The sequence below is a fragment of the Adiantum capillus-veneris genome, chromosome 8 (genome assembly GCF_014529385.1).
Source record: "Adiantum capillus-veneris isolate H3 chromosome 8, ASM1452938v2, whole genome shotgun sequence".
NCBI lineage: Eukaryota > Viridiplantae > Streptophyta > Polypodiopsida > Polypodiales > Pteridaceae > Adiantum > Adiantum capillus-veneris.
The window spans coordinates 118,207,272-118,231,773 of NC_140938.1; the positions used below are offsets into that span (position 1 = coordinate 118,207,272).

At 45.0% G+C, this 24,502-nt stretch overlaps 1 protein-coding gene and 1 pseudogene across 1 annotated transcript in view; both read left to right on the forward strand.

Moving 5' to 3' along the window:
- The window catches only part of LOC147452837 (uncharacterized), a 78,013-nt gene that overhangs the window by 27,538 nt on the left and 25,973 nt on the right, over nucleotides 1–24,502 (forward strand). The window lies entirely within an intron of this gene.
- LOC147452838 (uncharacterized) lies at nucleotides 21,384–21,979 on the forward strand (annotated as a pseudogene).

The following is a 24,502-nucleotide window of genomic DNA, read 5'->3' on the forward strand; positions in this document are numbered from 1 at the left end:
CACAGTTCGGAATTTTCTCCCAACTATGGATCTTCAAGTGCTTGTTCATCCTTGTGCACAATTCTAACACAGTTTAGAATTTTCTCCTAACTATGGATATTCCCTTTCCGATGCACCCATCACCCACCTTTCCTATTGAACTTACGGTACAATCTCCTTCACGACGCTCTATGTCATCCATCCTATGACGCATCAGCAATGTCTATTCTCGGATGGTCGGATACTTCTTCTCGATGCTCCTTGTCACCCATGCGATGTGACGCATCAAAAGTACCTGTTCCTGGTGGCCTTAACAGATATTCCATTTCACATGCTCATGTCATTACTCTGAATGACGCACTAGGAATACTCTGTACTCGAATCTCTCCAGTGAGAAAAACCCTCTTACTTAATCCAATAATTGTTCCAAGCGAGAAAACGTCTCACTTCTAAATCCAAATAATTCATTTAGAAATATTTTTCTATCAGATAAAGCTTATTTAGCAACGTCCCTCTTGCTTATAAACAATTTTCCTCAATTGTAGAGATCCAACTTAACTGCCGGGGAAAAACCGGAAAGATTCCAAGTCTTGCTCAATGGTGAGTTGAGCTAGTTCTTTCTCAAAAGAGAACTTAAAAATTAAATGAAACAAAAATTCAATAATTTAATACTTACCTTTACCGGTTCATGTCGTTTCTCTAGTACGTCGAGGATATCCTTCACCAATCATCAAACTTACGAGCCATGAAAGAACTCGTCATTCATGTCTTTCCAACAGATTGAAAGTTTCCTTATCCGAAAATCTGCTAAGTCACTTTTGGCTTCTCAACCTCGAGAAGAATAATCCTCCTAGAAATCAATCTAGATATCTGCCCTTGCGCATAATCCTGCGTTGTTAGTCCATAGGGTATTAAACCTCTTGTGTCCTCCCACATAGGGAATGCCCAAATCATAGAGCATTAATCTCGATGTCTTTCTTTCACAAACAGAGTCTGCGATCACCTTTGGATCGGCCAATTGTTCTGATCTGAAGATCCCTTGTGCACGGTGGCACTTTTTTCCATCTTTTCCTCCTGCGGGTATGAACACGATAGTGCTTTCCTGACGCCTATTAGCGTCTCTTTCTTGCGGAGGCCATCAAAAACGTTTCACCTTGCAAGCATCAATGTTGCCTTGCCGAATCTTAGGCAGATAAGATTCTAGCCAAAGCATTTTCAGAATGTATGTTCAAACTCGGTTCACAATAGAACGAACACTTTTTAAATCTCAAGGATGTTTTCCCATTTGTGGTTAAGGTCTTTCTTTTCGCCTTGGAATAGTCAGTCGATCATTACATGCACGAACAAAATAGTTCATGTTCATACCGGTAGTATGCTAATGTTACTTGACCTGCTTATGGAGAAGCGTATGCTACAACCATAACTGTCCACTGTAGTAGCGTACTTGATGATCATCGGTCATTAGAATATCCCTTCTCAATAGAGAAACTCAGAGCAAACAAACAGATCTGACAAAGAAATTCTTGTGTCGGAATATCATGACGCGCAGAAGAGCGCTTAAAAGAAGTATCCCAAATGCCATTCCAGTTTCCAAAAAGGAGGGTGGCTCATCTCATTCTGGCTAGCAAAAAAAAATTCTCTTGGTCGTCGACTCACCTTGACAACAAGGTGTGCATCTTCGTGTGTTATCCATGTACCCAAAGGTGTACATAATTCTTAAGTTGTGTTAGAGTTTCGGTGAACCTCAGAAATTACCTTCCCTTCGTAAGATCCTTAGAGCAAAGACTTTCAACCAGATGATTCCTCGACTTGGTTCTAGAGCAAACCTGCTCATCAAAGAATCTTGGATTTCAAATCTCGAATTTTACGGGCATGGGCCATAACCGTCGCTTGTTCCTTCCCTCGTAAAGAGAGTGTCTGTTCACTTGTGCGAAAAGCACTACCATAACTTCCATTAATTGGTTTAGGCTTCAAGCTTAGCGAAAAATCTCGGAATGGTTCCTTGCTTTTTGCCGTCCTACCCGCAATAGCAGGTAATTTGTTGGAGAACTGCCGAATACCAGATAATTATTGACCTTTGGATGACTAGCAAACCAATTAATCTCATAGAACAATGTTCCAACTTGATCCTACTCTCATAAATACTTGAGAGTGATTGTCCTGGTTAGACATATGCATATCTTGTGCATAAAAGCAATACGCAGTCTATGAGTTCCTCAAAGATTTAACTTTGATCAAAGATCTGCCCTCTCACTTAAAGTTCGAGGGTCTTTTGTTCAAAATCTCAGGAGTCAGTTTGAATTCTCTTACTCCAAACTTTCTTCGGATAGCCACATATACGTCGAGGAGGGATAACAAAAATTTGATGTTTTTGTGTTTAATGGTTCCCGTCTGTAAGGTGTAGCGGAAGTGAACGTTGAACTTTGCTCAAGATGAGTGCTCCGAACTGTGCTCAAGGTTCCTTCTACTTACGGAAGGGAGAGCTGTCACCAGCGTGTGACTACTATCTATCCTTTTTGTTGATTTCTTTCTTATTATCTATTTACTTTCACTTTTTGGAAACACCCCTCGGGAAATCTAACTGCCCTGCATTGCATAGCTAGTGTGGAACTGTCCAGAGGGAGTCCAGGCCTGAGGGCAAGAGAGCACTAAGGTTGGACAAGGACTATGGTTAGCCAAGTGGGGTCATTGACTAGCCAAAGTGGAATCCTTTGCTACAGAGGCTACATTTCAGTTTTGGATGTGGCCACAGTGTACAAAGAGGGTCGGATGACCTAGAGAGATATAATGGCAGCATCTCCTAAAATTTAGGGAACTGCTATTTTGGGACCTGAAAATGTGTTGGCGTCATTACCTCCGGAATGACAAAGGGAACATTTTCTTACTCTGCCGTGAAGTCAACTGGGCAACCGGTTGGGATATTTTTAGGTGGCAACCCCGAAACGGGAAAATGCTTGTAAATGTGCCAAGTGGCACATTCTGGTGCAGTTTCTAATGCAAGAGAGAGTTGGCGCTGAATTTGAAGGGAAGAAGGGCTCATTTGCTGATTTTGTCACAGGTTAAGAGCTATGGAGTGCTTGCTTTCCCTCTTATGCACAGTGCGGTGCCAGGAGTGATGCCCTGCACGCTACGCACTGCCCTCTCTCTCCCCTTTGGCAGTATGTTATGCCCCTCTAGTGGGCTCTTCATTTGACCAATGTACAGTTGTGTGGGTTCATGCGCGATTGCCGAGGCAAGAGCCTCTTGCACAGGTACTGGATTAGCTAGCGGCTAATCCCCCCGCAGGTACAGGTGAATTCGGAGAGGTTTCACGCCAGAAATCTCGTCCGATTCAAAGGGCAAGTAGCCCTACAGGTGCGGGAGCTCGAGGACTTGCTAGGGATGCGACCGGCACACGAAACGGAGCCCGAAACAGTGAATTACAGCCTGCTGTGTATTTTTGCAGGTTTAGGGTTTTGGCCCTAAACGGACCCTAATACCCCCAGGAGGTTCGGGGACGCAAGGGGACCGTTGTACAGGCGATCTGGAGCATTTTCAGGGCTGAAAACAGAGAATTCAGCGTGCTGCAGATTCTCGCCAGGTTTTTCAAAGTGCCCGTATGCGTCGGGAAAGTCGGTCAATGCGTGGGAATACTGACCGTGAAGGGTTCTAGTACAGTTATGCTGCCGAAATCGGGCTGGAACAGTGGAAATTCAGCCGAGTTTGTGCGGGGCAGCTTGTAGGAACCACAGCGTTTATTCCCTCTTTTGAATAATAAAGAAATACCGAAAGGGGCGCCTAAGTTAGGGGCCAATCTGGTGTCCGTCTACTCATACAGGTGCAATCTAGCAGCCTGTATCCCTCTCCCCTTTGTTGTGTCTTGAAAGTACAGGTAAAATAGACGACTAATAATGGGTGAAAGCTAAATCAAGGTTTAAAGTAAAGTCTACCGCCCTTTTTGGATTGAACAGGCCGGTTACATGGTTCCATCGACGGGATTGAATCACTTTTTCCTATAGAAGTGAGCCTTGGTCAGTTTTGGACTTGAAGACACAGGGGATCATAGACCAGACACAAGGAATTGCAATTATGGCTGACAGACCAGATGATGTGACTGAAGAGGTTTCCTCTTCACAGGGTCAACAGACACATGAAGTGGGTGAGTCCTCAAGACCACCACAGACTGATGATGATATATTCAGGACCCAGTTGGCTACTGCTGTGGCTATGTTCACACAAGTAATGCAGAATCCGAGGTTTTTAGCCTTTCTGCAACCTAAGGTTCCGTCTCAGCAAGTTGGGTCACTGGATCATATTCAAAAGCCTGTTAAGGCTCGAGCACAGGTGATTCATACCGCACAGTCAATGGAAACACCTGTACACTTGACGGAGAACATGCAGTCTCCACAACCTATGCCTAAGGTGCAAGAACAGGTGGCTGAGATGCCAGTCTTTCAAGCTGTACCAATTCAGCCCGCCACCTTTCAACAGCCTATAGCTGGTTCTAATGGGCAGGGAAGCAACCTACAGGCTATGCAACAGGTCTTCCCACCACCTTCAGTACACCCTGGCTATTTTGGAGGTGGATCCGTATTCCAGAGCATGGCTGGTCATGCACCTGGAAATCAGTTTTATACGCCAGGAACAGTGTTTGCGGGTGCTCAAACGATGATGCCTAACCCCATGTACAGTGTCATGGGTATGCAACCAGGGTTTCAAAGCACTCAGGGACAATTTGGGATGCCACAAGCAAATTTTGGTATGGCTGGAATTACAAATCAGCAGCCAAATATGGCATTTCCAGGTCAAGTTAATAGCGGCCAAGGAACACAGATGAACCCTAATAGTGTTCCCATGTTTCAGTCACTTCCATATGACAATTTAACGCCGCTGGAGAGGCCAACTCCGTATAAAGAAGGTGGCAAAGGAGTGTCATTCACGACCTTTACAGGGTTTGATGACAGGAAGAAGGCTCTTTCATTCCTCCAGCAGTTTGACAAGGCCTATGCAGGGGGAAATTTTACAGAGGCTTCAAAGGTCCGCAAGGCAGCCACTTTCTTGACAGGGAATGCGGGACAATGGTGGACAACTTTATTGCTTCAAGGGCAAGCTTCGAAGACATGGATTTACTTCAAGCAGATTTTTGCAGCAGCATGGTTATCTGATGATTTCGAAGCAGATGTCATGACAGAATGGCACCAGCTTAATGCTGCCACTTGCAAAAATCTGGATGATTACAATCGGAAGTTTTGGAAAGCTCTACTTCCAGTAACTTCCTATAGGTTTGTGCCATTGACAGAACAGATAGAAAAATACTGTTGTGGCCTACCCAAAGGATTGAGAAAATACTGCACAAAGACCAAAGTCACTACTTTGACGCAGCTCATCGAGGTAGCAAACACTGGCAATGGTTTGCTCAAGGGAGAAGATTGTGAATTTAACACTGGCGTCAAGGCAGGATCAGGCAAGAAAAATTCAGCCAAGAAGCACGTTCCCAATGAGGCTCCTAAAGGGACTCAGGAGTCGGCCAACACAGGGAAAGACAAAGCTACGGTTGAATCAGAAAAAGGACCAGCAAAGAAATGGAAAAGACGTTTTCCTCGCAAGTCAGAAGAGCAAAAGAAGGTCCTGAGGACAGAGAACAAATGCTTTATATGTGAGCAGCCTGGCCACATTGCTTACAATTGTCCTACAAAGAAAAGGCCAGCTGATTCTGAAGACAAGGAAGACAAGAAAGGAAAGAAGCCCATGGCTGGTCTAGTGCCAGATATGGTGGGCGACAAGCCAAATTCAGATGCAAGTGAGCTTTGCAGAGCATGGGGAAAGGTTAGGGATCAAACAGTGCTTATCTTCTTTGATCCAGGTGCCAAAGCCAACTTCATTTCCCCAGAATTGGCTTCAAAGTTGGGAATCAGACCTGAAGAGATGGGGTATACAGCAGAGGCAGGTTTGGCATGTCCTGGCCATACAGAGGCTGTGACACCCATCATTGGAAAGTTGCGTCTACATATCCAGTCCTATGTAGATGCTGAAGAATTTTACATCATGCCACTGGACGGATGTGATGTGTTGTTAGGTATTCCTTGGTTGTTTCGTGTACAGGGAATCATGGATGCCTACAACAAAAAGATCACTGTACAGAGCAGGGGAAAGACTCACATTCTGGATGTAAAGCTTAAAGGGGAGTCTATTCCTACTGTATCAGCTTCTGCTATTACTTCTGTAATGAAAAAGCATCTTTCTGCGTACTTGGTTTTTGCACGTGAAGTGTCAGATTGTGATGAATCAAATTTATCCGTGCTAGATAAAGAAAGGTCAATGTTTTTACAACAGTGTAGTGACTGTTTTTCCGATTCATTACCGTCTCAATTACCGCCAGAGAGACCTGAGGACCATGCGATAGATTTGGTGCCAGGCTGTAGCCCACCAAATAAGCCTCCGTACAGGGTTAGTGCGGCTCAGCAGAAAGAGATAATGGGCCAAGTACAGGAGTTGTTAGAAAAGGGGCTGATTCAGCCCAGTTCATCTCCATTCTGTTCTCCAGTGTTGTTGGTGCAGAAAAAGGATGGCTCATGGCGTATGTGCATCGACTACCGTGCACTGAACAAGAATACCATCAAGAATAGGTTCCCTATACCTAGAATTGATGATATTATGGACAAATTAGAAGGAGCAGCTATGTTTAGCAGGATAGATCTAAAGAGTGGGTACCATCAGATCCGCATTAGATCAGAGGATGTGCACAAGACTGCTTTTAGAACAACGTTTGGCCTTTACGAATTTTTAGTGATGCCCTTTGGTCTCACAAATGCTCCTGCTACGTTCAATAGGATGATGGACAGAATTTTCCGTCCACACCAGCAGTTTGTTGGTACATTCTTTGATGACATGATAGTCTACTCAAAGAATGAAGAGGAGCATAGGCATCACTTGGCCATTGTGTTCAAAGAGCTACGCAGTCATAGGTTGCTCATCAATGCAAAGAAAAGTGAGTTTTTTCTGGAAGAGATTCACTTTCTGGGACACATTGTCTCAAAGGATGGTGTCAGAATGGATCCTGCAAAAGTTGAAGCGATCAAGTCATGGCCAAATTTGAAGACGGTGCATGATGTCCGAAGCTTTTTGGGACTATGCTCCTATTACAGAAGGTTTATCCGAAATTTCGCTGAGATTGCTTCACCTTTACATGCTCTTCAAAAGAAGGCAGTCACCTTTAGATGGACACAAAAAGAGATTTCAGCTTTTAATCTCTTAAAGGAAAAGATGACTTCAGATCCAGTCATTGTGTTGCCAGATCTTAGGAAGTCATTTGTGGTCCAGTGTGACGCCTGCGGTAGTAGCATTGGTGCTGTGCTAATGCAAGATGGCAGGGTAGTAGCCTATGAGAGCAGAATTTTGCAAGGGCCAGAGATGACCATGCAGGTCTATGAGAAAGAATTACTGGCTGTGATTCATGCGCTCTTAAGTTGGAAACACTACCTGCTAGGTGCAGACTTTGTTGTCCAAACGGACCATCAGACCTTGCGATACTTCTTGACACAGACAAAGTTATCTGAGAAGCATATGCGATGGGCAAATATCTTGTCCATGTTCCATTTTCAGATTGTGCATGTGGAAGGCAAGAAGAACGTTGTGGCCGATGCCTTGTCAAGGAAGCCACAAATTTCAGCTGTGTCGATTCCTTATCATCATGAACTTGATGATATGAGAGAACAGTATGCAAATGATGAAGATTTTGCAAGGGTCTTCGAGCAACTAATGGATGGACAACGTCATGAACACTATCTTCTTAAAGACGGGTTCATGATGATGCATGGCAGATTGTGTGTCACAAAGCCATTGCGACGCAAAGTTATGGAAGAGAGTCATGTCCCACCGTATGCAGGGCATCGTGGTATCGATGCTACAGTTAAAGCGGTTGAGACATTCTTCTATTGGCCTACATTGAGAAGAGATGTGGATGCCTTTGTGCGAGAATGCTTAATATGCCAAAAGGTCAAGTTTGACAGGCAAAAGGCAGCAGGGTTATTGCAATCACTACCTATTCCAGATAAACCATGGGAAAGTATTGCTATGGATTTTATCTTTGATCTTCGAAGAACGCAGACAAGAAATGATGGTATTTGGACCATTATTTGCAGATTTAGCAAACAGGCTCATTTTATTCCTGTCAGGAAGAAGATAAAGCCAGATCAGATGGCACGCTTGTTTATGAGCAATATTTTCAAGTATCATGGCATGCCACAGTCGATTATTAGCGACCGTGATCCACGCATGACTAGTTTGTTCTGGAGAGGCTTGTTTGAGAATATGGGTACCACGCTCAAATTCTCTTCGTCATTTCATCCTCAAACAGATGGGCAGTCAGAAGAGGCAAATTCTACTGTCCTAGATCTGCTGAAGTGCTATGTGTCAGAGCATAAAGGAAAGTGGGAGCAGTATTTGCCATTGGTGGAGTATGCATACAGTAATACAGTGCATTCATCAACTGGCAAGGCACCTTTTGAGATAGTTGAAGGTGGCAAGAAAGTTCCTCCCATACTGCATACAAAGGACAAGATATTTGAAGCAGATAAGTATGTTCAAGACATGGATGAAATGTACAAGAAGGTCAAAGTGGCCTTAGAAAGGACTCAGGCAAAGCAAAAGAAAGCAGCTGATCGTCACCGTCGTGAAGTGGTATATTCACTTGGTGATTGGGTGCTTCTACGGTTTGAAAAATCAAGGTTAAAGAAGATGAAGGGCAAGGAAAGACTGTTTCCAAAGCTCAGCATGCGTTACTATGGGCCTTTTCAAGTGTGCGACATAATCAGTGATGTTGCATATAGGCTGAAATTGCCTGACAGTTGGAAGATTCACAATGCGTTTCATGTGAGTCTTCTCAGACCCTATGTGGGTGATGTGCCAGAAGATATGCCAGCTGAAGATCAGCCGGAAGTCGAGGAACTTGACGAGATCTTGGTCCCTGAACAGATTTTGGCACACAAAGAAAGGAAAGTGAAAGGCAAGGTTACTAGGCGTTACTTGGTAAAGTTCAGAAACTATCCACCAATGGATGCTAAGTGGATGGAAGAAGGTGAACTTGCAGAGTCACTAACTGTGTTATCACTTTACCTGGAAGCCTTCGATTTGCAACCTACCTTGACCCCTTGAGTTTCAAAGCTACATGGATTGTCAGTGTGACAATGGCTTCTGAAACAAATGATGTACATGGTATTTAAAGTGAGCTCAAATCAAATACCTGTTACATGAATGTTAGAGCTGTACAGATTGTCAGTTTGGCAATTGCTCTTATGGAATGTCCAAAAGTTTGATTAGTGCTATAGAAGTGAGTATTTCTTGTCAGTTTGTCAAGGATACAGTGATTGCTTCTATTGAAGAGTACATGTGTAACTGCATTCTTAAACTGTCGGTTTGGATATGCTCGAAAGTGTTACGGGATCCAACGTGTACTATAAGACAGTGGCAAAATGTGCAGCTACCATTTTGTCATTGGAAAGTTAGTGACTCAAAGCAATGGCAGAGTGCGAAGCTACCACTATGTCATTGGGACAGGGTTCACACACAGGCAATACATGAGTCGACGAGGTGTTGAATACACCAGGGTTGACAATGAGCATGTATGTGTCGTATATGTGTCGACAGGTATTGAATACATCAGTGTTGACAGTAAGCATGTACGACATAGATGCAAACGAGGACGTTTGAGATTTCAAGAGGGGGGTATGTCACCAGCGTGTGACTACTATCTATCCTTTTTGTTGATTTCTTTCTTATTATCTATTTACTTTCACTTTTTGGAAACACCCCTCGGGAAATCTAACTGCCCTGCATTGCATAGCTAGTGTGGAACTGTCCAGAGGGAGTCCAGGCCTGAGGGCAAGAGAGCACTAAGGTTGGACAAGGACTATGGTTAGCCAAGTGGGGTCATTGACTAGCCAAAGTGGAATCCTTTGCTACAGAGGCTACATTTCAGTTTTGGATGTGGCCACAGTGTACAAAGAGGGTCGGATGACCTAGAGAGATATAATGGCAGCATCTCCTAAAATTTAGGGAACTGCTATTTTGGGACCTGAAAATGTGTTGGCGTCATTACCTCCGGAATGACAAAGGGAACATTTTCTTACTCTGCCGTGAAGTCAACTGGGCAACCGGTTGGGATATTTTTAGGTGGCAACCCCGAAACGGGAAAATGCTTGTAAATGTGCCAAGTGGCACATTCTGGTGCAGTTTCTAATGCAAGAGAGAGTTGGCGCTGAATTTGAAGGGAAGAAGGGCTCATTTGCTGATTTTGTCACAGGTTAAGAGCTATGGAGTGCTTGCTTTCCCTCTTATGCACAGTGCGGTGCCAGGAGTGATGCCCTGCACGCTACGCACTGCCCTCTCTCTCCCCTTTGGCAGTATGTTATGCCCCTCTAGTGGGCTCTTCATTTGACCAATGTACAGTTGTGTGGGTTCATGCGCGATTGCCGAGGCAAGAGCCTCTTGCACAGGTACTGGATTAGCTAGCGGCTAATCCCCCCGCAGGTACAGGTGAATTCGGAGAGGTTTCACGCCAGAAATCTCGTCCGATTCAAAGGGCAAGTAGCCCTACAGGTGCGGGAGCTTGAGGACTTGCTAGGGATGCGACCGGCACGCGAAACAGAGCCCGAAACAGTGAATTACAGCCTGCTGTGTATTTTTGCAGGTTTAGGGTTTTGGCCCTAAACGGACCCTAATACCCCCAGGAGGTTCGGGGACGCAAGGGGACCGTTGTACAGGCGATCTGGAGCATTTTCAGGGCTGAAAACAGAGAATTCAGCGTGCTGCAGATTCTCGCCAGGTTTTTCAAAGTGCCCGTATGCGTCGGGAAAGTCGGTCAATGCGTGGGAATACTGACCGTGCAGGGTTCTAGTACAGTTATGTTGCCGAAATCGGGCTGGAACAGTGGAAATTCAGCCGAGTTTTTGCGGGGCAGCTTGTAGGAACCACAACGTTTATTCCCTCTTTTGAATAATAAAGAAATACCGAAAGGGGCGCCTAAGTTAGGGGCCAATCTGGTGTCCGTCTACTCATACAGGTGCAATCTAGCAGCCTGTATGCCTCTCCCCTTTGTTGTGTCTTGAAAGTACAGGTAAAATAGACGACTAATAATGGGTGAAAGCTAAATCAAGGTTTAAAGTAAAGTCTACCGCCCTTTTTGGATTGAACAGGCCGGTTACAAGAGCCTTCCGTTCCTTTAGTGAGAGAGTGCAATGGACATAAACAAAGTGGATAAACACTGTGAATGAAGGTGCTGAGACTGAGAGATAGAGAGAGAAGAATACGACACCAGAATGTTGTCAAACCCTCCTTCGAAGGCCCCACTCTCGATGGCGAGAGCGGTCTACTATTGATTGCACAAATCTCTACAATGCTTTGGACTTGCCGACGATGTCGACGATGACGAGACTGGCTGAAATCTGAAAATGCTAAGGGCTGAACTCTGCAAATCTTTATCTGCTGAATTCTGACTCTATGTCGGTGACAACAACGATGACAACGATGCAACAATGACGCGCTGAAAACGCAGATGCTGAAATCTGCGTTTTCCGGGCTGAAACTGCAAACTTCGTGGGATCTGACCGTGCGGTGAGGATCTGCTGCGGGAAGGTGGGATCTGTGAGGTTCGGGACTTGTTCTGCTGTGGGTCTATATTGAAAACTGAAAACGCTGACGCTACTATGGATCTTGTCGCGAAGATCTGCAAAAACGCTGGTTGATCTTGTTGATCCAAAAACGCTAGGCTGAATTCTGTGCTTGCGGTGGAAATCTGCTAACGCTAGGGCTGATCTACTGTCGTGCTGTGGCCGGGGCTGATCTACAATGCAAAAACCCTGGAGGCTGATCTTGATGCAAAAACGTTGGGCCTTCTGATGGATGAAAACGCTAGATTTACTGCCGGTAGGGGGTCTTGTTGAGAAGGTGCTTGTTGAACGTGAAGTTCCTGCTGCCTCTTCCGCCAGAAAGTGCTAGTGCTAGGTTTACTTATATATATGCTTGGCTAATTTGCCCTACCCAGTTCCCAATAAAAGTCACTTAAAAATAATAAGTGAAAAATGTCAAAAATAGGGAAAATAGGTCTATGCACGTGTAAAAATGCTTCTGATGGAATCTGATGGGAATCTGATGATCATGCCGTGTGCAACCAGAGGATATGCATCTATTCTAAGTGTCTGGACATGCACAGTCTGCGAACAGACTCACAAAAGTGCCAGAACACTTCCTAATCTAACTGAACCGAACCCATGTCATGAAGTCGCTTGTCCATGTACACATAGGGTTAGATGTGCACGTGACATCCCCTCCTTTTCAAAGTAAGGTACTGATACTGATCTGTATGGCGTCGAGGGAGATCGCCAACCACTGCTGGAATCTTGTGAAGGACGCTTCGCCGGCCCACTCTGATGCGTGGGTCGTGCGATACTTGAACTTCATAAAGGTATGCAACGCTTGCTTCTTTGGGTTGCGCCGAAAGCGACAGTCTTCTGAGGCTCCCTCAATGCTTTAGCTTCGTCTATAGTCATGCGTCCAACTTCTTCAAGAATCTCCGAGGCTGAAAATTCTTGAAACCACTTCCAACACAAAAACATGAACATACCCATTTCAATGTGAAGGACTAGAAAAATTCTATTCGTTCAAAAAATTGTGCATGCAATTGAGATGAACATAGAGACAAATTGCCAACCTGTTCATCAAACACACGCAAACAATGGATTCGAAACTTGTCTTTTGATCTAAATCAATCAACTGTGGCAAATCATAATGGAAATGCCGATGCTTGATGCTCAATCCTTCTTGTGCTCTTTCCGAAACTGTGTCATGCCAAGGAAGAGACATGGAATGTGAATTCCTTGGGTGCAAACATTTCATCTTTTCATGAGGAATCCAGATACATCCGTGCTCATTCATGAGCGAATTGTGTTCAGCGTACATTATGTCATACCTATGAAAAGGGATCACACACACATAATACTTCCTGTGGGGGTTCTTGGGAACTGGACTTAAGAGCCAAGATCGGTTCTTCGTGATCGATCAAATCTTCCTGTGGGTTCTTTGGACCTCGACTCGAAAGCCAAGATCGGTTCTTCGTGATTGATCGAATGTGCAATGAGGTTAGCTTTGCTAGAAAAAGCATCAACTAAACCATCATCCTTGTGAACAATCACATCTTTTTTCTGCAAATCATCATGCTTGTTAGAAATCACATCTTCATCAGGCAAATCATCATGCTTGTGAATAATCACATCTTCATCATGCTTATCATCATCATGCAAATACTTGTCATTATCATCCAAATCATCATGCAAATCTTGTGTGTCTTGCTTTGGAGAAGACGAGACTGAGAGAGTCTCCTTCTCCTGATTTTGTTCAAACTGTGCCTGCACAATTGAAAAAAGTCGCCACAACTTTTTCATGTGTTGGTCACGCGCTATGGCTGCCATTCTTTCTTCGTACTTACGATCAATTGCTGCCTTTCTTTCTGCCGTTCTTTCTTCGCGTTCTAACTTCATTGCTTCGCGTTCTAACTTCATTGCTTCGCGTTCTAACTTCCTGTCCACCATCATCTTGTCGAAAGCCTCCATAGGACTTAGTGCAATCCTTGGCGTAGATGGGGAAGGGGGAGGGTCGAAAAAACCACCTGGTGGGGAAAATTCTTCTTCATCACCCTCATGCTCATCACCTCCAAGCGAAGTATCCATTCCGCTTCGAGTGATGATCATCCACTGAAGTCTGGGGTTCTTAAGTTCACAAGAAACTTGGGTTCTTGCGGGTCTTGGGTTCTTGAGGGTCTTGAGGTTCTTGAGGTTCTTCTTTTGCTTGCAATCTGTGTTAGAGAAGGATCTTCTCTTCACCTGAGTTATGCTCTTTTCCGCGGGCGCACCCCTTGGCGGCCTTGCGCTCACACCAAGATTGCTTTTTCCCACCTCACGTCGATTGGCGGGCCGCTAAGTGCACGGTCCGCTCTCAATGAGTAAAAAGAGGCACAAGGGGAGGCTGGACAAGCCCTTCTTTCTTGGGTTTTCTGTCACTCTTCAAAAACACGATTAAAAATCGACACACACCAAGAGGACTTGGGTTACGTGCGACCTCAATAAGCAAAAAAAAAAAAAAATTCTGTGGTTCTTTCCTTGAGTGATACAGAACACTGCCAAAGCTCTGATACCAATGTAAGGTGCAGCGGAAGTGAATGTTGAACTTTGTTCAAGCTGAGTGCTCCAAACTGTGCTCAAGGTTCCTTTTACTTACGGAAGGGAGAGCCTTCCGTTCCTTTAGTGAGAGAGTGCGATGGACACAAACAAAGTGGATAAACACTGTGAATGAAGGTGCTGAGACTGAGAGATAGAGAGAGAAGAATAAGACACCAGAATGTTGTCAAACCCTCCTCCGAAGGCCCCACTCTATGGCGAGAGTGGTCTACTATTGATTGCACAAATCTCTACAATGCTTTGGACTTGCTGACGATGTCAACGACGATGAGGAGGACGACGAGATGGGCTGAAATCTGCAAATCTTTATCTGCTGAATTCTGACTCTATGTCGGTGACGACGGCGATGACGACGATGCAACGAGGACACGCTGAAAACGCAGATGCTGAAGTCTGTATTTTTTGGGCTGAAACTGCAAACTTCGCGGGATCTGACCGTGCGGCGAGGATCTGCTGCGGGAAGGTGAGATCTGCGAGGTTCGGGACTTGTTCTGCTGTAGGTCTATGCTGAAAACTGAAAACGCTGATGCTACTGTGGATCTTGTCGCAAAGATCTGCAAAACGCTGGTTGGTCTTGCTGATCCAAAAACGCTAGGTTGAATTCTGTGCTTGCGGTGGAAATCTGCTAATGCTAGGGCTGATCTGCTGTCATGCTGTGGAATCTGCTAACGCTAGGGCTGATCTACTGTCGTGCTGTGGCCGCGGCTGATCTGTAATGCAAAAACGCTGGAGGCTGATCTTGATGCAAAAACGTTGGGCCTTCTGATGGATGAAAACGCTAGGTTTATCGCCGGTGGGGGTTCTTGTTGAGAAGGTGCCTGTTGAACGCGAAGTTCCTGCTGCCTCTTCCGCCAGAAAGTGTTAGCGCTAGGTTTACTTATATATATGCTTGGCTAATTTGCCCTACCCAATTCCCAACAAAAGTCACTTAAAAATAATAAGTGAAAAATTTTAAAAATAGGTCTATGCAGTGTAAAAATGCTCCTGATGGAATCTGATGATTATGCTGTGTGCAACGAGAGGATATGCATCTATTCTAAGTGTCTGGACATGCACGGTCTGCGAACAGACTCACAAAAGTGCCAGAACACTTCCTAATCTAACTGAACTGAACCCATGTCATGAAGTCGCTTGTCCAGGTACACATAGGGTTAGATGTGCACGAGACATCGTCCCACTGCGGGGATTAGATTGTATGTACACGGAGGTGTACACTTTCAGCTTGTAATGCGGACTCCACCATCTGCTGCAAAGTATCTTACGCATGCGTCTACCAAATTCGGGCAAAAGTTCTTCCTTGAATTTCTTTATCTTTCTTTCCTCAAAGAGTGTCAAGAGTGGAGCCACCTTGGCAAGAGTGAATCACTACTTTCTTTGACTCGCTCATGTTCTTATTGGGCAAACCGATCCCAATCTTCTTTGAAGCCTTTCTCAAAGCATAGAGGAAAAAAATTTGGCGAACAATTCAGCCTTGAATTGAATCCAAGTCTTGTTGTAAGTTCCTTGCAGAGCTTTGGTATACCACTAAGTACTTGCAATCAATCCCCTTGATAGTTTGGTCACATGCCTCACCTCGACGCATCTCAGAAATTGCCGTTTGCAAAGGCAACTTCAAATTGTCGAAATGAAAGCGGTAGCTCTCGGGGCATCTTCCCTTGTTCAAAAGTATCAAACTTGAGTGAATGTTCTGAGGTCTAGAGACCTTCTTCATATCCTTCCCGATAAGAGAGGTTTTCTTGGCTTTGGTTATGGATTGATGTTCTTGGATATTATCTGGGTTCTGAAGTATCTCGAGCATTCCGCTCCTCGGATTCTCTAGGTTCTTGAGCATCATGCTCTTGTCGCCTTCTCAGAGAATCCCAAGCCTTGTCGACTTCTTGCAGAGAAATTTTTTACAACTCTGCGAGCTTTTCCTGCAGAGCTTAGGGTTCCGCCTGCTTACTTCTCTCTTGGCTAGCCATGGTTTCTTCCCGTATCTTCCCAGAGTTGTTCTCCTTTACAGAGAAAGAGAGGAGACCATGCTCTGATACCACCGTCACAAACGGGAGCGCATAGCAATATAGAATATACTCTGATAAATAGCATTTATCACTTAATACTGAAGCAAGAGGATATAGAGAGAAATAGAGGGAGAGAGCGAGAGATAGAGAGTGAGAAGATCGACACAGTACTAGGGACTAGAAGATGGGCTTGGTTCCCCCCGGTAATAGTATCTTTATTACTGAGGAGAAGTCTATACAAGCACTTGGACCGAACGTATTGCCACGTTTGTTCTAGAATAAGACTTGATGGTTCTCGGAAGCCTCAGCTTCTTATTCCTAGGGCAAAACCCTATTGCAAAGAACTTCCGTTCCTTATTCCAAATCCTCCAGAGCTAAGGTTCTCGCCTCTGGGTCTCACCTTCCAGACTCAGGGTATAACATGCCTGCAACTCTCTTCCAGCTCGGTTTCGAGAGTCCTCTTCCTGCAGAATAACTCTGCTTTCCTGGACACGAAATCCTTCTGTCACGTGACACATCCAACCCTATGTGTCCGTGGACAAGCTAGAGCACGACAAGGGTTCAGTCAGTCGAGTCAGTCTAGATTAGCAAGTGTTCTGGCACTTTTGTGAGTCTGTTCGCAGACCATGCATGCCCAGACACTTAGTGTAGATGCATACCCTCTGGTTGCACATAGCATGATCATAAGCATTCCCCTCAGAATCCATCAGAATCCTTCAGGGGAAATTTTCAGTGCATTTAGCCTATTTTCCCTATTTTTGACATTTTTCACTTATTATTTTTAAGTGACTTTTGTTGGAAAGTAGGTAGGGCAAATTGAGTAAGTTTGTATATAAGCAAACCTAGACTAGCACTAATTGACAGAAGAGGCAGCAGGAGCTCCACCGCACAACAGGCAACTTCTCAAGCAAGAACCCCTTGGGGGCGATTTCCCTCAAGCAGACTCCTTAGCGTTTTTCATCAAGTACCATCGCCAGCATACTTCCTCTCTTGGCGTTTTTCCCTCCAAGCAAGTGTCTCCAAAGAGTCTCAATTGCTAGTGTTTTTCCTCAATAGACATCCTTCGCCAAGAAGTTCTCAGCCTGGTGTTTTCCAGATTTGCAGCCCTAGCGTTTTGGAGCCCAGATCGCCCTCCCTTGTACATGGCGTTTTCAGCATTAGCATCAGCATCAGCAGATTTCAGCAGATAAGTAAGGGCAGCGTTTTCCATAGCGTTTTCAGCCGCAACAGAATTCAGCCATTAGCGTTTTTGGACAGCAGTAGAAGGACAACAGATTTCAGCCCATTAGCGTTTTTGGACAGCAGATAAAGAGTAGCAGATTCAGCCATAGCGTCGGTCTTGCCATCCTCGTCGTCGACATCGACCTAGCCTAGGCTTGCATCAGTCACATGCATTCAGTTTGTACCGGTTTGTGCAATCAATAGTAGACCACTCTCGTCGACGAGAGTGGGGCCTTTGGAGGAGGGTTTTACAACCGTCTTGGTGTCGTATTTCTCTTCTCTCTCTATCTCTCAGTCTTATACACTTGCATGCACAGTGTCCATTCACTTTGTTGTGATCATAGCACTCTCTCATTAAGAACGGAAGGCTCTCTCTTCCGTAAGAACAAAAAGGAACCTTGAGCACATTATGGAGCACTGATCTTGAGAAAGAACAACATTCATTCCGCTGCACCTTACATTGGTATCAGAGCTTTGGCAGTGTTCTGTATCTCTCAAGGAAAGAACCACAAGAATCACAAGAATTTTTTTTGCTTGTTGCGGTCGTCGCACGAACCCAAGTTCACTTGGGCGTGTCGATTCCTAATTGTGTTTTTGAAGAGTGACAAGAATCCCAGGAAAGAAGGGTTTGTCTAGCATCCCCTTGTGCCTCTTTTCACTCATTGAGAGCGGACCGTGCACTTAGCGGCCGGCCAATCGACGTGAGGTGGGAAAAAGCAACCTTGGTGTGAGTGCAAGGCCGCCAAGGGGTGCGTCTGCGGAAAAGAGCAGAACTCGGGTGAAGAGAAGATCCTTCTCAAACACAGATTGCAAGCGAAAGAAACCCTCAAGAACCTCAAGACCTTCAAGAACCCAAGAACCCAAGACCCTCAAGAACCCAAGTTCTTCGTGAACTTAAGAATCAAAGATCATAGTGCATGGTCCTCACCCGAAGCGGAATGGATCCTTCGCATACAAGTGATGAGCATGGGAGTGGCGAAGAAGAGCTTTCCCCACTAGGAGGCTTTCCTGACCCTCCCCCTCCCCCATCTACGCCACGAGTTGTACCAAATTCTATGGAGGTGATGGTCAAGTCGATGATGGAGATGATGGCACACCTAGAAAGAAAAGTAGAACGACAGGAAGCCAAGGACCGCGAGCGCGAAAAAAGAAACGAAAGAGTTGCCATACAACAAGAAGCGACTCGCATTGCCTTGGAACGCGAGGGCGATGAACAAGAAGAAAGAAAAGCACAAAGACAGGAAGAAGCTGAAGCAAGACGAGCGGCCTTAGAGATTGAGCGTGAGGCTCAAAGAGAACTCCGCACACAAGAATTGGTTCGACAAGTACTCGCTTCGAAGTCTGAACCAGCCAAAGATCGTGGGAGTTCCTCAAGTGGCGCAAGCCACGATGCGGATTCCAACAACCCAGTCACAGAAAAGTCGACTTTCAGTAAGTATGATGGTAAGATGGATGCTACGGTTATTCATTCTTGGTTGCATCAATTTAATGCTTATTTTGCGACAACTAAGAAGACAAGAAATAGCAAAGTTTTGACGGGAGCCATGTACCTTGCCGGTGATGCCATCAATTGGTACCATGCATGGCAAGAGGCACATTAGCCGCGCACCTAGAGGAAGCCGACAAATTCACGCCCCTTTCCTTCAATTGGGCTGATTTCCAAGACAAGCTCAAGGAGCGGTTTATGCCACCTCAGTACCTTGCACGATTGAAGGACGATTGGCGCGCTCTCAAGCAAAATGGTATGCCGGTTATGTCTTTTCCTAATCGTGTTTTGCAGCTAGGTACCCAATTACGCAAGTCGGATCAAGGTGGAATCCGTACGTACGTACCTTACCATTCCGTACGATACAGCCGTACGGTACGGTACAATACGGCATGATTTTTTTGTTTTGTTTTGGAGGCGTTTTGTCCACGGACCAAGTGCTCTAGGGGCGCTTTTAGATAGGGTTAATAGGGTGAAGGGGAGAGAGCCCAAGGCTTTTTTAATCGACCAGGATTACAAAAGACTCTCTGTTGTGTTACAAAGAAGTGCACAGATACTTGCAGAGAAGTACAGAGAGACCTGTAGAGCCGAGCTACGCACGTGAAAAGGTACTGCTTCTGCCACCGTATACTCTGTACTCTTCTCGCACGTACTCCTCATGTGTGTGTACTCTTTTGCATTTGCAATGTGCAGAATTCATCATGCCGCGTAAAATGAACCCCAACTGGTCGCTCCACACCAATGTGTTGAGCATCATCACGACCACTTCTCAAGCAAGGTTCCGGCACGCGCTTATGGCAATGCAAGTATTGTGGGGACCAGTACACCAACACTATTACTCAAGCTTGAGTCAAAGAGCGTCAGAGGGTGGCAGAGATGGAGATATGTCGCACTCTTATTGAGTGTAACATATCTTTCAATGTTTTGCTCACAGATCAGTGGAAAAGAATGGTAAAAGCCATTGCACAGGTTGGGCTTACTGATACATGGACAGGTCTTGATTACAAGAAGATGCGCACCACTATGTTAGATGAACAGAAGGCCTTAATTGACAAGGCACTTACGCCTATGAAAGCTGGATGAAAGGAGTTTGGATGCATCATTATCTCAGATGGTCGGGCAGACATGTCTTCTGCTTTAGGCACCTATTTCTTGCGTGCTGTGGATGCAAGAAAAGTAGGGGAAAAGATCACGGCTGAGTTTATATTTGGTCACATCAAAACAGCCATAGAGGAGGTTGGCAAGGAGAATGTTGTGCAGGTGGTGACAGATAATGCACCTAATTGCAAGGCAATAGGATTTATGGTCGATCAACAGTTTCCTGGCATAGTGTGGACTCCATGTGTTGCACATTGTTTGGATTTGGTCATGGAGGATATTGGCAAACTTTCATGGGTGCAACCCAAAGTTGTAGATGTGGTCAAGGTCACCACATTCTTTCGCAAGAAACAACAGGCTCTTGCTATCTTCCGCAGCCAATGCACTTTGGATATGGTGCGACCTTCAAAAACGAGATTTACCTACATTTACTAGGTTTTATAGAGGCTCTACAAACTTAGAGATCCACTACTCCAGACAGTGGTGGATCCAAAAACATGTCAAGATCGCAGGATGAATCTACAAAATACTTGTAGAGGCGGATCCTTGATGAGAGCTTTTGGCAGGAAGTGCACGCTCTTTCAGTGGCACTCAAGCCAGTCTACGTCCTCCTTCGATTGATGGATATGGAGGAATCGACCTTGGGACTAGTCTATCATCTGTTTATGCAGATGAAAGACCACGTTTCCAAATGCTCTTTGTTGACTATTGATCGGTAAGGGGTTCCTCATGTTCTAATGGTTTGTCTGTTTTAATCATCAAGTCTAAGTTCTAACTTGTATTGACAAGTTGTTTTGATATTTCAACCGATCAGATTTATTGGGATGTATTGAGAGCCGCTGGAATTTCATGAGCCGTCCCATACATGTGATGGCTGCCATGCTTCATCCTCTCTACAGGTCGCTAGAGCTATGGAGTGATACCTTGCTCAACACAAAACAATCAGAGTATGTTGGGCTCATGTTTTCAGAGGATGATCAGCTTGGGATAGACAAGGAATTCACCAACTACATGAATGGCATTGACGCTTCTTTCACAAGAGCAGTTTCTTTGAGGAAGGAAGCTACAAAGTATCCTTTAACGTGGTGGCACTCGTATGGGAGAGTTGGTCTTCCCAACCTCTCACGCATTGCTCTTCGTATCCTTTCTCAGGTTAGGAAACTGCCATCCACGATTCCATTGTATATACTACTTTTAACTTCATCTTTATATTACTTTTCACTCTCCTAATTTTGTGTGCATTGATGATTGCGCTATTGCTTGAGCACTGAGCAGGATTGCTCGGCTGGAGCATGTGAGCGCAATTGGAGTGCTTACTCTCTCATACACACGAAGATTCAAAATCGCCTTAGCACTTCTCAGTTGGAGAAGTTGGTGTATTGCAGAGCCAACATGAGGCTCGTGCGGAGTTACCATTCTTTGGGGCAACCCAAATTGGTAAATTATCTCGATGTTGGCCACTTGAAACTCAACTTGCAAGCAGATGCCATAAATAAGTCATTTAAACTTTATTTTACTCTTCAACAGGTGGATGCGATAGAGCTGAAAATGGTAGATGATCCTAGACCAGAGGAGGTGGACCGACACATGAGAGACGAGCAGGAGCAGATTCTTAGAGAGCTGCATAGAGAGCTTGAGAGCGTGGATCGTCGTGTGACTAGATCACCTGCACGAGCTCTTAGCCTTCCTCTACGCACGGTGGGAGGAGATCCAGACACTGTGAGACGAGAGAGTATTCGCAGGGGGAAGCTTTCTATTTGCTCCAATCTCGCAGGCGAGCGAATGAAGCTGTCCGGCTCATCCATGTAGAGATTGCTGATATGCCTGAGGAGGCTTGTGGTGCAGAGGTGCTTGTACCATAGTTGACATATGCTGAGCTTGACCCTGAGTTTGATGAGGAGGGCAATGTCCTTGATGATGTGGGCTTGCTCTCTACCGACGATTCATCTTCTGTATCTGACACAGACTTTCGAGGCTGCACGTTATAGTGCACACTGGTGACTGCATGCTTTGGAGGACAGGCTGCAGCAGACTTCTATTGTTATTATGGCATTGTAATATTTCACAGTACTTTATTTTGGATCTTGATTGAGTTTGTATGGTATATGCTGACTTCTGGCTGATGCCATGGACATGATGTTTGTAGTTGGTATTTGGTTTTATGATTTATGGTCATTGGTTCTGAGTATTGAGTCTTGAGTCATTAAGTTTTATGATCAATATGTTCATTTTAAGCATTCCATCGTTAATTTGTTAATGAGGCTGAATTTTGAAAGGTCTGTGAACTTAAATTTAGTGTAATTTTTTTTTTTCAAATGGTATGTACCTATCACGTACCTAAAGGTTGGTTCAGTACGGAAGTACGTTCCGTACGTACCTAAACCGTACCGTACACTACGTACCTTTCCACCTTGAGTCAGATGATGAACGCAAAGAATCATTCCTTTTTGGGTTAGACGACTATATCAAGTTTAATGTAGAAGTCTTCGACCCAATCGATCTCAACCAGGCGGTAGCGATTGCTATCGCACAGTAGATGAATCACAACAAGGGAAAGCCTAAGGAGAACAAGACTTCCACAAGTACCTCGCAGACTTCTCAGAACCCTCAGAACGGTAATAACGGTAAGAATAGTAAGAATGGTAACTCTGCTAACCAATCGTCCAATAGTCTCTCAGAAAAGAATTCTTTCAATGAACCTGAGGGTAAGGCTAACACAATTGCTAAACCTAAGCTCACTCCAGATGAAAAGGTATCACAAGGAATTTTAGGAGGATACATCACGTCGGAAGAGCAAAGCACTTATTATAAGGAAGGTCGTTGTTTCCATTGTCACATTAAGGGTCACATAAAAAGAACATGTCCTAAGCTTGAATCGAATGAATCTAAATGTTGCTAATTGGACTATTTTCTTATTTTCAATGATTAATCTCTTTTTTAGGATATTTTATTATGTGCACTAAGAACTGTTAAAAGATTGTAGCTACAGGAACTGCCATCAAGAACGGACAAACTCTGATGTGTCATTTGATGGGTGACGGTAAACATCGCGAAGGAGTTTCCGTAAGTTCGGTGGAAAGGGCCGGGTTACGAGTGTCCCTGATGCGTCACATGATAAGTCACGGGTGCATCTGTAAGGGGGCATCCCGTAGGCTAAGGAGGAAATCCGAATTGAGTAAGAAAATACGCGTAAGAACGCAAGCACAAGAATAAAGATGGGTTCAATGAAGCGTTTTACGAAAAGCAGGAACAGTCGTGGGAGGACAGATGTTTTCCTGCGAGGAGTCTGTGTCTGCATTGCATCTGTGTCGTGTCGGGGACGCCTGGAATGTGTCCGTGTAGCATTGTTTTCACTAACTGAGTGAGTTTTTAAAGTTTGAACAGGTTCACACTTTATTTTATAAAGTGATAGGTCACTTTTAAGTGACCGGCCCCTTTATTAATAAAATAAAGCAAGCAAGGCTCTTATAAAAAAAAGCCAGTGCTAAAACCTACGCAGGGGGCTGAAATTGCGATCTCTCTCTCTCCTCTCTCTAGGAGCGCAAGGCTCTGCTCTTTGGGCCTCTATTCTAGCCGGGTGCCAGACCCTATAAAAGGGTAAGCCAGCGTTCCAGTTTTCAGCAAGCGGGGAGTAGCAGGGAGTGCTAGCGTTGGGATTTTGGAGTAGAGACTGGCGACGGAAATTGCAAGTGCTCGCGTGACGACTGAGTACGGGGGTCGATTCTCCGAGCAAGGAGCGACAGGTATAAGGTGTTGATATATGCATTGAGAATTGTTGCTTTGTGTGGTTTGTTTTGCAGGAATCTCCCGTCTTACGGGAAGGCCCTTAACGGGAAGTACGACTTCACGCCTAAGTCCCTTACGGGAAAGTACGGCTTCGCGCCTAAGTCCCTTACGGGAAGGAACGGCCTTGTGCCCAAGCCCTTTACGGGAAAGCACGACCTTCGGGTCTAAGATTACAGAACGGAGGGGTTTCCTCGGCGATCTTCTCCCTTCTCTCATGTTTGCAAAGTATTATAATTTTCAGATTTTCTAAGTGCTCGTATACGATCCCGTTTTGTGACAGTGGTATCAGAGCTTGGACTCCTCTCTTTCTCTGCAAAGAAGGACGATTCCGGGAAGAACCATGTCGAGCCAAGGGAGAAGCGTTGAAGAGGAGCTTCAACAAGTGCAAGCTCAGCTTGCGGATTTGCAACAAATCTTACTGTTGCCAGATGTCCAAAAGCTCTTGGGCGGAATGAAGAAAACGAATGGAACTGATGCAGTCAAGCATCCAGACAACACTGTTGGCGTGAGACCACAGGAGGCAAGAGAAGAAGAACGTGCCGAGGTGCACAAAGGATCTTCGGATCGGAATGAACGGCCTATTTCACGGAAAGGCAAGGAAAAAGCGCTCGCGCTGCTAGACGAGAGCAAGGACATCTCTATCTCATCTCCATCCTACTCTCCTGATTATACTTCTACTTCTCGATCATCTCGTCAGAAGAAGGAAGCCGCTACTACCGCCACTA